Source organism: Lepidochelys kempii, chromosome 8 (genome assembly GCF_965140265.1).
Source record: "Lepidochelys kempii isolate rLepKem1 chromosome 8, rLepKem1.hap2, whole genome shotgun sequence".
In the NCBI taxonomy this organism is placed as follows: domain Eukaryota; kingdom Metazoa; phylum Chordata; order Testudines; family Cheloniidae; genus Lepidochelys; species Lepidochelys kempii.
This window is the reverse complement of record NC_133263.1, coordinates 86952161-86965613: the sequence shown is the minus strand read 5'-3', so window position 1 is coordinate 86965613 and position 13453 is coordinate 86952161. Positions and strand designations below refer to the sequence as shown.

At 41.6% G+C, this 13453-nt stretch overlaps 1 long non-coding RNA gene across 1 annotated transcript; it reads left to right on the top strand.

Annotated features, from left to right (window-relative positions):
* The first annotated feature begins 5093 nt into the window (after window positions 1–5093).
* Window positions 5094–12988, top strand: LOC140916580 (uncharacterized). The gene is made up of 3 exons (XR_012160557.1): window positions 5094–5169; window positions 12500–12583; window positions 12860–12988. It is a non-coding gene; the product is annotated as an uncharacterized lncRNA (long non-coding RNA).
* Window positions 12989–13453: the final 465 nt, after the last annotated feature.

Below are 13453 nucleotides of genomic sequence, written 5' to 3'. Positions count from 1 at the left end.
CACCGCATGAGCCTGACCCATTAGCACCATGATGCCCACATTGCCAGGGCCCGTGCTTTGAGAGAAGTCTGTGTCCATGTCCTCATCACTCTCGTCACCGCGCTGACATCGCCTATTCGCCCGGTATCGCTTTGCCAGGTTCTGGTGCTGCATATACTGTTGGATAATGCGTGTGGTGTTTAATGTGCTCCTAATTGCCAAAGTGATCTGAGCGGGCTCCATGCTTGCCGTGGTATGGCGTCTGCATAGAAAAAAGGCGCGGAACGATTGTCTGCCATTGCCCTGATGAAGGGAGGGGCAACTGACGACATGGCTTATAGGGTTGGCTTACAGGGAATTAAAATCAACCAAGGGGGTGGCTTTGCGAGAAACTGAATGGCCCCCTCAATGATAGAACTCAAAACCTCAAGGATAGAACTCAAAACTGGGTTTAGCAGGCCGTTGATTTCACAGAGGGAGGGAGGGAGGGAGGAGAAAATGAATACAAAGCAAATCTGGTCTATTTCTTGTTTTGAGCCACTTCATCTATCTTTATACATCTTGCTGGCAGCAGACTGTGCAGTACAGCCACTAGCCATCATCATCTCCTGGGTGCTCGGCAGAAGACGGTGCAGTATGACTACTGACCATCATCTTCTGCTAGCTGCAGATTAAAAGACAGGGCACTGCCGGTAGGACTCAATCACCATGAGATGAAACAAGGGAAATGACCTGGCTGAGTCACTCCCATGTTTGCCCAGGCGTCTGGTTAAAAGAGCACCCAGGACTACGTCGACGACGGCTTCCAGTCATACTGCACTGTCTGCTGCCAAAAGGCAATAAATTGCTGCTGTGTTGCAATGCAGTACCACGTCTGCCAGCACCCAGGAGACATACGGTGACAGTGAGCTGAGCGGGCTCCATGCTTGCCATGGTATGGCGTCTGCACAGGTAACTTAAGAAAAAAGGTGCAAAACGTTTCTCTGCCCTTGCTTTCACAGAGGGAGGGAGGGAACAGGGGCCTGACGATATGTACCCAGAACCATCCACGACAATGTTTTAGCCCCATCAGGCAGTGGGATTTCTACCCAGAATTCAAATGGGCGGCAGAGACTGCAGGAACTGTGGGATAGCCACCCACAGTACAATGCTCCAGAAGTCGACGGTTGCCTCGGTATTGTGGACACACTCCGCCGACTACATGCACTTAGAGCATTTGTGTGGGGACACACACAATCGACTGTATAAAAATGCTTTCTACAAAACTGACTTCTATAAATTCGACGTAATTTCGTAGTGTAGACATACCCATAGACACGAATTAGACATATATCAGAAGGTAACATTTATACAATTAGAAAAATGTTGGATGGTAAAATCAATTAAATTGATTTGTGGCTCGTGATAGTGTTTGGGAATACAATTACATTTTGCTGACCTGAGCTATTGACAGTCCATTTTTTAAATGGACACTGACTGAATGCAAGTCTTATTGTATTGTCTGGATTGCTGTTGTGTAGAGTAATTCATTTATTACAGAAGTCAAGGAAATTGTTGTTTTATTGCCATATGAATGGGTTGTGTTTTTTTGTGATCAATAACATAGAGGAATGAAAAAAATTACGTGGAAGACCTGTATAATCTTTGCAACATGTTCATATTTTTGCATCTTTCCTTTCTTTACTGATAATGCTAATCTAAATTTATCTAAGCCACTTTCTAAACATTATACTACTAATTCACTAAGAATAGAAATGCATGTATTACATTATTGTATATATGAATTCTATGCTTATTACTTTCATTCCTTGATTTGGTTTTTGAAATGTTCAAAGAAAATAAGGATAATGAGATAATTGTAAGTATAAAATGAAAGATTTACTTGATTTCCATAATGAAGGTGAATACAGTTGGACACTGGAGTCAGATGACTTGGGTTCTATTTCTGAGCTCATTTGAAAATCTGGCCTTTAATCTATCTGCATCTCAATTTCCCCATCTGTAAAATGAGGCTTAGAATGCCCAACCATCTTTGTAATGAGACATTTACATACTGCATGTGTTTGCATTAAATGATAAAATTAAATCATACTTCATGCTTAAAGTTTATTTAGAAACCTTGGGATGAAAGAGTCTTTGAATCTTTAAACATTTATATCATTGTAGTTAATAGTGGCAACTGTAACTGTGTTTTTAAGATTTAGAACCAGTTATTGGCAGCAATTAAAAGTGGGGGAAAGAAGACAGAGACAATGAAATATTAAAGGCTTGTTCATGTTCCATCCATTTGTGCAATCTTATGAGTCTTCTCTCAAAGTTTATGGTTATTCTCAACTTGACTCAATAGAAACAACATTTTGTTCAGATTTATTGTCTGTTTAAAGAAAGCCTTCAAGCTGTTAGTTAGCATTCTGAAATATATATTTTTCAGGTAAGGTGTTTGATCTTGGATCAACAAAATGTACAAAGTACTCAAATAAAATAGCACAAGTTCATATGTAAATTAAACAGGAAGAGCTGATTGAACTTTTCCTTCTGGCATCTGCTCAGAAGTAGAAAGAAAAGGAGTACTTGTGGCACCTTAGAGACTAACAAATTTATTTGAGCATAAGCTTTCATGAGCTACAGCTCACTTCATCGGATACATGCAGTGGAAAATACAGTGAGAAGATTTTATATCCACAGAGAACATGAAACAATGGGTGTTACCTGATCACTCCTGTTACAGTGTGTATGGTAAGGTGAGCTATTACAAGCAGGAGAGTGGGGGTTGAGGGGGGAACCTTTTGTAGTGATAATCAAGGTGGGCCATTTCCAGCAGTTGACAAGAATGTGTGAGGAACAGTGGGGGAGTTAGTTTTACTTTGTGTAATGACACATCTACTCCCAGTCTTTATTCAAGCCTAAGTTAATTGTATCCAGTTTACAAATTAATTCCAATTCAGCAGTCTCTCGTTGGAGTCTGTTTTTGAAGTTTTTTTCTTGAAGAATTGCAACTTTTAGGGCTGTAATCGAGTGACCAAAGAGATTGAAGTGTTCTCCGACTGGTTTTTGAATGTTATAATTCTTGACGTCTGATTTGTGTCCATTGATTCTTTTACATAGAGACTGTCCAGTTTGGCCAATGTACATGGCAGAGGGGCATTGCTGGCACATGATGGCATATATCACATTGGTAGATGTGCACGTAAATGAGCCTCAGATTGTGTGGTGGATGTGATTAGGCCCTATGATGATGTCCCCTGAAAAGATATGTGGACACAGTTGGCAACGGGCTTTGTTTTTGTTATGTGCTGTGTGGTTGCTGGGGAGCATTTGCTTCAGGTTGGGGGGCTGTCTGTAAGCAAGAACTGGCCTGTCTCCCAAGATCTGTGAGAGTGATGGGTCATTCTTCAGGAGAGGTTGTAGATCCTTGATGATGCGCTGGAGAGGTTTTAGTTGGGGGCTGAAGGTGATGGCTAGTGGTGTTCTGTTGTTTTCTTTGTTGGGCCTGTCCTGTACTAGGTAACTTCTGGGTACTCTTCTGGCTCTGTCAGTGTGCTTCTTCACTTCAGCAGGTGGGTATACTAGTTGTAAGAATGCTTGATAGAGATCTTGTAGGTGTTTGTCTCTGTTTGAGGGGTTGGAGCAAATGCGGTTGTATCGTAGAGCTTGGCTGTAGACAATGGATCGTGTGGTGTGGTCAGGGTGAAAGCTGGAGGCATGTAGGTAGGAATAGCGGTCAGTAGGTTTCCGGTATAGGGTGGTGTTTATGTGACCATCGCTTATGAGCACCATAGTGTCCAGGAAGTGGATCTCTTGTGTGGACTGGTCCAGGCTGAGGTTGATGGTGGGATGGAAATTGTTGAAATTATGGTGGAATTCCTCAAGGGCTTCTTTTCCATGGGTCCAGATGATGAAGATGTCATCAATGTAGCGCATGTAGAGTAGGGGCATTAGGGGACGAGAGCTGAGGAAGTGTTGTTCTAAGTCAGCCATAAAAATGTTGGCATACTGTGTGGCCATGCGGGTACCCATAGCAGTGCCGCTGATTTGAAGGTATACATAATCCCCAATTGTGAAATAGTTATGGGTGAGGACAAAGTCACAAAGTTCAGCCACCAGGTTTGCTGTGCCATTATTGGGGATACTGTTCCTGATGGTTTGTAGTTCATCTTTGTGTGGAATGTTGGTGTAGAGGGCTTCTACATCCATAGTGGCCAGGATGGTGTTTTCAGGAAGATCACCAATGGACTGTAGTTTCCTCAGGAAGTCAGTGGTGTCTCGAAGAAAGCTGGGAGTGCTGGTAGTGTAGGGCCTGAGGAGGGAGTCTACATAGCCAGACAATCCTGCTGTCAGGGTGCCAATGCTTGAGATGATGGGGTGTCCAGGATTTCCAGGCTTATGGGATCTTGGGTAGCAGATAGAATACCCCTGGTCAGTAATAGCTCACCTTACCTGATCACTCTTGTTACAGTGTGTATGGTAACACCCATTGTTTCAAGTTCTCTGTGTTTATAAAATCTCCCCACTGTATTTTCCACTAAATGCATCCGATGAAGTGAGCTGTAGCTCACGAAAGCTTATGCTCAAATAAATTTGTTAGTCTCTAAGGTGCCACAAGTACTCATTTTCTTTTTGCAGATACAGACTAACACGACTGCTACTCTGAAACCTCTCAGAAGTAGAGTAAGTAGTTTTGCTAGGTTCTCTAATAAAGCATTGTGTAAAGGAACTTGCTCAACAGATAATCAAATGAAGATTGCTGTGGATGAACTTGTGTTATTTTAATGCATACTTATGGGTGCTACACAGCAAAGAATACTACAGCTTTAGTTGCTGAGGTTGTAAATGTTGCTTTGGGTCTGCTGCCTTGGAGAGATTCAGCACCCACATGTGGCTTGTGCCAAATTTGATTGGGGTGTTGGTAATATTTCCTGGTTGCCACAACTTCATCTTTCCATGCGTGAGTATGGAAGGGCCTCCTACTTGTGTTTTCAACTGAATGAATAACTTTAGGAGACTGCGAGAAGAGGATTGTAAGAATGCCCTTTAATATATATGTAGATATCTTTGATCTGCCATATTTTGCTGACTATCCATGTTTTTTTAGGCTGCTGCTATTACCGGAAGTTCAGAGACTAATTCTAAGTATTCTTGGGCCACCAAGGAAGGCGGGTGCCCAATGAGAGAGAAGCTTTTGCCAAAAGTGTGAGTTTCCATGGAAAGCAGATGCTTTATGTGAAAACATTTTAGTAAAAAACCCAATTTTACTTCAAACTGTTTCAATGCAAAATTTTCAAGCAACACGACTGCTGTGCAATTTATGCCACCATTTAACACTGAGCTTCAGAAAGTCAAACTGAGAGGAAGTTGTGAGTGGAAACTTCACTCAAAACTCTCTGTGCCTTCCCATAAAAATTTAGCACATGGATGCCAATCTCACTTAATAAAATAAACCAAAATGACCAAAGAAGGCATTTCTGATTGTTGTTGCTGCTTACAAGTGAATATACCCCATTCCTTGATGTGTAATGTCCAAATTCTGATCTGAGCTCCATCAGTGTACAAAATAACTCCATCCACTTAAATTGAATTATTTGGATTTACATTAGAGTAATTGAGATCACATTATGGCCCTAACCTGAGACCCACTTTGTACATAGATGCTCATGAAACACCAGTGTAAATTCAGAGTAATATTATTATTTTAATGGTTTTACTTTACATTGACACAGGTGGAACTAAAAGTAGTATTTAGCCCATTGATGGGCCCATATCAGGATCTCAAATTCAAATCACCACGAGGGCTACATGAGGACTAGTACATTGGCCCGAGGGCTGCATCACTGAAACCTTTTCCTACAACAATACAAAAGTATAGTCAAAAATGAAAAGTAATATAGTATCCTATTAAAAGTCAATGTATTAACTTTTTAAAAACTGTAATGTGAAGAGGGGTTTTAATAAAATATAAACATCTGTAACTATTCCTTATGTGGTCAGTAACACTGATGATGATCTACACTAACAGTCTATCAACATAGCTGTAATGGCAGGAACTTTTGAAAGTAACTATTCATACAAAATATGTGGCCACTTTTAACAAACATTCTTCCCAACTACTCACAGCAAAGAATCACACATGCTGAACTTCATACCTCAGACTGCTCATCGAGTCCATGAGGTCTCACCCGTGCCTCACCTCTTCCCACCCCTTCCCCAAAGTCCCCACCCCAACTCCGCCCCCCTCCCTGCCCCTATTTCAACCCCTTCCCCAAATCCCTGCTCCTCCCAAGAGTGTGCCTCATCCCCGCTCCTCTCCCCTCCCTCCTGGAAAGTCCTAAGCACCACCAAACAGCTGTTTGGTGGCGGGAAGTGCTGGGAGGTAGGCGGAGGAGCGGGGATGTGGTGCGCTTGGGGAGAGGGGAGCTTGGCTGCCAGTGGAGTCGGCACCTATGGCAGGTCACAAGAAATAACTCCGCGGGCTGGCCGAGTGTTTGAGACCCCTGGGCTATATCATATACTTTTACATTTCTGTTAAGGTAAGACAGGGCCCAGTGAGGCTCCCTCTCCCATCAATTTAATGTTAAGACTGATACAAGGCTGGCCTTAGGGCGTGAATGAGCTTGGAGACCACTCACACATTAAGGGTTACAGCTGCAGTTAGTGTTACTTACTTATCCCCGGCTGCTTTGAGTGTGCAAAGGAAGTGACAAATCCTGCCTTGTTTAGAGGTCTGTTTGACCAAGGTCTGGCACTGCAGAGACAATTCAGCACTAACTTTATAAATGTTTAACAGAACATGGGTAATATATTTATGAGGGAAGTGAGGAAAGAAAATAAACGACTGCACCAAACCTTCCATTCCCCCTCAGCACAATAAGAACTAGATGACTCACTTTCATTTCCTCAGCCTCTTTCACTCTCCCTGTCTCTCTCTTGCAGTGCTTGGCAGGCCCATTTCACCTCTGGGCTTTGTAGGTCCCTTCCTCCACCCTTAGATTCTGTTCTACCTCTTGTCTGCTCTTTCCGGGCTTGAAAGAATAGCCAAGAACCAGCAGAAGGGGAGAGGGGCACAGGAGGATGGCAGCTTGGGAGTATTTCCAGCAGGGAGAAATTAAGATTTGTGAGAACTCACTCCAGGCAAGAGTCCTAGCCCCTAGCAGAACTCTCCCTGCACTCTCCACAGTACCCAGAGTGTTGCTGCTGCCTGGAAGAAAGCCAGTCCCCACATGACACCCAACTGGAGATTAGGAGTCAAATTACCCTAATGGCATATGCAAAACACACAGCAATTGGGGACATCAGGAGAGTGACCATTCACGAGGGTTAGAGACTGCCTGCTAAAGCTCCAGTCACAACAATAAGGAATACCTGCAGATTTCACTCCTTATCTAGGTTACTAAGCAATTAAAACTTTGTTTGCTGTGTTTAATTTCAAAATAAATAATTGAAAATCCAGAGTTAATAACCACTGCAATGACCATCACATGCATAAGATCTGATTATTTTGTCCTTCAAATATGTGCTCTTTGCCTTTATCCATGATTGGCCCATGCTATCCAAGCCTCTATCATGTAAATAAGCCTGTGGGAGTTTTTGATTCTAAGGGCTACCAGAAAGAACAGTTCTTTCCTTTTCATCACACTAGGTATGTGAAGTATTTAGGCTGTGACAGATTTGGAGTCTGAAGTGTATTTTAAATTTCTGGAAGCTTAGAGTATTATATATTGCATATCTTGGCAGGACTTTTATGAGAACAGAGCCTGGCTTGCTACCAGTGTGAAAAACCTTACAGATTTTTAAACAACTCTTTAGTTCACTGTTTTCCATCATCAGTATTGCACATGGTTCGTGCTGACACAATACTTTGCTTTTATAAAAGTGAAATATTGAAAATGGTTTCTTGGTCTACAGGGTATGAATCTCACTTTGGGTGTGAGATCCCAGGTTCAGATTCCCAACAAGCCTCCAAAAAGGCTGGGGGTGATATGCTAACCTTCACATTGTGGTTAGTGTAAACTGACCAAGAATAAATTTAGGCTTGAAATTAGAAGAAACTTTCTAACGATCAGAAGACTGAGGTTCTGGAACAAGCTTCCACGAGGAGTAGTGGGGGCAAACAATCTAACTATTTTAAAGATGGAGCTTGATAAATTTATGAATGGGATCATATGACGTGGTTGCCTGTGACAGGAAGGGATTGACTTGGGAGCAGAAGGTCTATGTTCCTGTAGCTTGACTAAAACAACCTTCAGTATCAGTGTTTAAAACTGGCTGAATCTCACCAGACAATAGTTCTGGACACTGGAATATCTTCAGAAACGTCCCAATATAATTTGTCCTCTCCTCCCCCAACTTAAATCCTAGACAATGACCTTCCTTCCCAAATGAGGAACATCCCTTCCAGTAGAAATTAAAGTCCAGGTGATGTCTGATGTCACTGAGTTTGTGAAGACTGACATCTTAGCAAAGGTCCACAGTGGAGTGGAAGGGTCTCAGGCTCTGGTGCTGCAGGATATGGCAAAAGGGAATTGGAGTAATGATCCCTTCAAAAATGATCCCTTCTCAGAATGTAGTCACATGCCCACCGATTCTACATATGTTGATAAGACAACTACAGCCTATTTCTTCCCTCTCTCACAGTTGATCAGTGCAACCCTAATGACTTGTGAGAGAAAAGTGGGCCTAAAGACTTTTCAAAGTTTGGTTCCATGAAGAAGTTTGCATTAAAAGATTTACTGATTTTTATAAAGCTGTTTTCCTGTCATTCCTTACATACAGTGCCTTTTTCACAGATTTCAGGACTTTCCAGCTACATTATAGTTTAGAGCTAGTCAGAAAATAGCATTTTTAATTCCCATGGTAAAATTCTGACTTTTTGGCAACCCCCAAAAAAATTCAGCTGAAAACTGAACATTTTGATTGAGAAATACTGGTACCTCAAGAGAGTTGTAGTTTGGATGCCTTATGCCTCCTTGGACAAACTACATGTGGGTTTTTATACTGTGCTCATCACTGTAGTATCTGAGTGCTTTTCAGTGGTGCGTTAAGCAAAGAAATAGGGGGTCGCATCTGTGGTTACTAGGAACGGTTTGTCAAAGTCTGGGGCCCTTAGTACAGTGTCAGACATGAGTGTCGCTTTAAGCTTGTTAAAGGCCTTCTGACACTTGTCGGTCCACTGAACAGCATTTGGCTGTTTCTGTTTGGTTAGGTCTGTCAGTGGGGCGGCGATTTGGCTGTATTGCGGTACAAATCGTCTGTAATAACCGGCCAAGCCTAAGAAGGATTGAACCAGTTTCTTTGACTTTGGGACAGGCCACTTTTGGATAGCATCCACTTTGGCCTGTAGGGGGCTGATAGTTCCTTGACCCACTTGGTGTCCAAGGTAAGTCACTCTGTTTAGGCCTATTTGACACTTCTTAGACTTAACAGTTAGTCCTGCCTCCCTTATGCGCTCAAGGACTTTTTGTAGATGTTCCAGGTGGTCTGCATTATGGCCACATTGTCAAGGTAGGCGACTGCATATTCTCCTAATCCCGCTAGGAGACCATCTACAAGTCTTTGGAAGGTGGCGGGTGCATTTCGCAGCCCAAAAGGGAGTACATTAAATTCATACAGCCCGAGATGTGTGGTGAAGGCTGACCTTTCCTTGGCAGATTCATCTAGCGGTACCTGCCAGTACCCCTTGGTTAAGTCCAAGGTAGAGAGGAACTGGGCCCGTTCCAGTTTCTCTAATAGTTCATCTGTGCGTGGCATTGGATAGTTGTCTGGGCGAGTCACAGCATTTAGCTTACAGTAGTCCATGCAAAAACGTATTTCCCCATCTGGTTTGGGAACTAAAACCACTGGAGATGCCCATGCACTTCCAGAGGGGCGGATTACACCCATCTGTAACATATCCTGGATCTCCCGTTCTATAGCAGTTTTAGCTTGAGGAGATACCCGGTAAGGTTGGACCCTAATTGGGCGAGCATTACCTGTGTCAATGGAGTGGTATGCCCGTTCAGTCAGTCCTGGGGTGGCTGAGAACGTTGGTGTGTACCTAGTGCACAGCTCCTTGATCTGCTGTCACTGCATACGCCCAAGGGTCATGGAGAGGTTCACCTCTTCCACACCACCAGCACTTTTCCCTTCGTAGTAGACACCTTCAGGCCACTCAGCGTCGTCTCCTCCCTGGGCTGTAAACTGACAAACCTTTAATTCTCTGGAATAAAAGGGCTTTAGAGAATTAATATGGTACACCTTAGGCTTTCAGTTGGAGGTGGGGAATGCTATGAGATAATTAACAGCTCCCAGGCGCTCCTGGACCGTGAATGGCCCTTCCCACGATGCTTCCATTTTATGGGCCTGGAGCGCCTTTAAGACCATGACCTGGTCTCCTACTTTGAAGGAACGCTCTCTGGCATGTTTATCATACCAGGCTTTTTGCTCTTTTTGAGCATCCTGTAAGTTTTCTCTAGCAAGGGCTAAAGAGTTTCGGAGGGTGTTTTGTAGGTTGGTTACAAAGTCCAGAATGTTAGTTCCTGGAGAAGGTGTAAATCCCTCCCATTGCTGCTTCACCAACTGCAATGGCCCCTTAACCTCACGGCCATATACAAGTTGTCATAAATATAAAGGGAAGGGTAAACCCCTTTGAAATCCCTCTTGGCCAGAGGAAAACTCCTCTCACCTGTAAAGGGTTAAGAAGCTAAAGGTAACCTTGCTGGCACCTGACCAAAATGACCAATGAGGAGACAAGATCCTTTCAAAAGCTGGGAGGAGGGAGAGAAACAAAGGGTCTGTGTGTCTGTCTTATACTGGTTTTTGCCGGGGATAGACCAGGAATGGAGTCTTAGAACTTTTAGTAAGTAATCTAGTTAGGTATGTGTTAGATTATGATTTCTTTAAATGGCTGAGAAAAGAATTGTGCTGAATAGAATAACTATTTCTGTCTGTGGATCTTTTTTGTAACTGAAGGTTTTGCCTAGAGGGGTTCTCTATGTTTTTGAATCTAATTACCCTGTAAGATATCTACCATCCTGTTTTTACAGGGGGGATTTCTTTATTTCTATTTACTTCTATTTTTATTAAAAGTCTTCTTGTAAGAAAACTGAATGCTTTTTTCATTGTTCTCAGATCCAAGGGTTTGGGTCTGTGGTCACCTATGCAAATTGGTGAGGCTTTTTATCCAACATTTCCCCGGAAAGGGGGGGTGCAAGTGTTGGGAGGATTGTTCATTGTTCTTAAGATCCAAGGGTCTGGGTCTGTATTCACCTAGGCAAATTGGTGAGGCTTTTTACCAAACCTTGTCCAGGAAGTGGCGTGCAAGGTTTTGGGAAGTATTTGGGGGGAAAGACGTTTCCAAACAGCTCTTCCCCAGTAACCAGTATTAGTTTGGTGGTGGTAGCGGCTAATCCAAGGACAAAGGGTGGAATATTTTGTACCTTGGGGAAGTTTTGACCTAAGCTAGTAAAGATAAGCTTAGGAGGTTTTCATGCAGGTCCCCACATCTGTACCCTAGCGTTCAGAGTGGGGGAGGAACCTTGACAGTTATATTAAGTTTAGAGCTAAATAGACTGAGCTATATAAAGCAACACAATAGTGCAGATCAGCAGTAAACTTTCTTTGTTTCCTACAAAGAGATTTTGTACAGTACTTAGCACTGAGCTTAGCTGTGGCCAGTAGGCACTGTGATATACATATAATAAAGAGATCTATTAAAAGTGGTTGCTGCCATCCCAAAACTTTTATGGTAGTATAAGTGCAAAGTAATGCAGAACATCTCAGGTGGTTGGTAATATGAGACAGAGCTTTTCCCTTCTATGAAGGGTAACTAGAGTTTCAAAGAGCAAAACCAGGACACCTGTTACAGACATAGGGGAAAGGAGGTCTGGAGAAAGATTTAGTGTCTGTGGCTTTAGAAGGGGGACAGGCACACCACCATAGAAGAGCAAATTACTATTATTTATTACACAATTGACACCCTTCTTGGCATTCTTGCTGAGTGAGCAAGGACAAACATTCAGTTGATATGGAATAATCTCCTACCCCTAGAGATGCTCACCCCCAAGTCTGGGCTGAGACACGGTGATGAGAGAGATGCAATATGAAGCTGTAGCATTGCTACCCATGCTGTAGAGGTTCTGTGGATAAAGGACTATGTTTTCCAGTGCCATTAATTTTGAGGAAGAACAAATCTTTTTTCTGAGGGAGGGAAAAAGAATAGAAAAAAAAGGGGATAAATGACAAGCCAACCATATAACTGACCTACACTTCTCAATTTTTTTATTGCTAAAAATGAGAGGGTCCCGGTTCTTTCTCACTTTCTCGCTGTAACTTTGTTGGTTTCATTGGAGTTACTCCTGACTTACACTGGTGTAAGTGAAAGGACAGTCAGGCTCTGTGATTATGAAATATTAGACATTTTAGGTAGTTTTAACTCACTGATTTTTGTCTTGGGTTTTATTTTAGCTTCCAACAATGAATGAGTGCTCATATTACAGATGATTAGAGACCTACATCTAATGCTGTTTCTCTTTATCTCATTTTCAAGCAGACCTCTTTTCTGGAAGGCTTCACTACTGTTAGCATCAGTCTGTGTATAGACCTTCTTGTTAATATACTGAACAATAAATGAAAGGTAAGATTCCTCTTAGAAGTAGGGGTATGGAAAATACAGTAATGATTCAATCTAAAACAGCGTGAGCGATTGTTAAAGTAGCTGTTGAAATGCTAAAAATGTTTCTAATTTAATGTAAAGGTCTTTTTGCATTGATGGGAAAACATACAACTTTGAATTACACTAACTCAACTTCAGTTTAGTCAAATGTGGCTTTTTAAGGACACAGTACAATAGTATAACCCAACATCTTTAGGACTGTATTGCCTTTAATGTACTTTCATATTCTTTCTTCAGATGTCCAAGTGCTAACAGACTGAGAAAAAGCATGATATCAGATGCAGACAGATCCAAAGGACTGGGAACAATATTTGATGAAAATAACATTCATATACCTGTGACTTGTGGTTTTATACTTTTTAGTAAGGCTGAAATGTGATAGTACTGAAGTTATATATCTAAAAAAAATACCGTAATCACATTAAATCATTTTATGTGCATTTAATTAAGAAGGCACACATTGAAGAAAACCTTAATATAATTCAGAGCTTGTAAATTTAAGATCCAAACATTTGTATTAATAAATTTGCAACTGTTATTTCATCTTTTTGTTGCATTGCACTGAAAATATAAATTAAGATATTGACATCATGAATGCAGTACCTAATTTATTAATATGTTAATGTCATATATATATATATATATATATATATATATATATATATATATATATATATATATATATATAAAAGTTTGTGTGTGTGTATATATGTAATCTCATAAATGCATAGAATACAATCAAGTGGAATGAAGAGAAAGGAATATATAATGCATTTTGTCATAGAACTAATTTTAGAACTCATTTTCAGTTCCCTTCTTGAGATTTTTCAA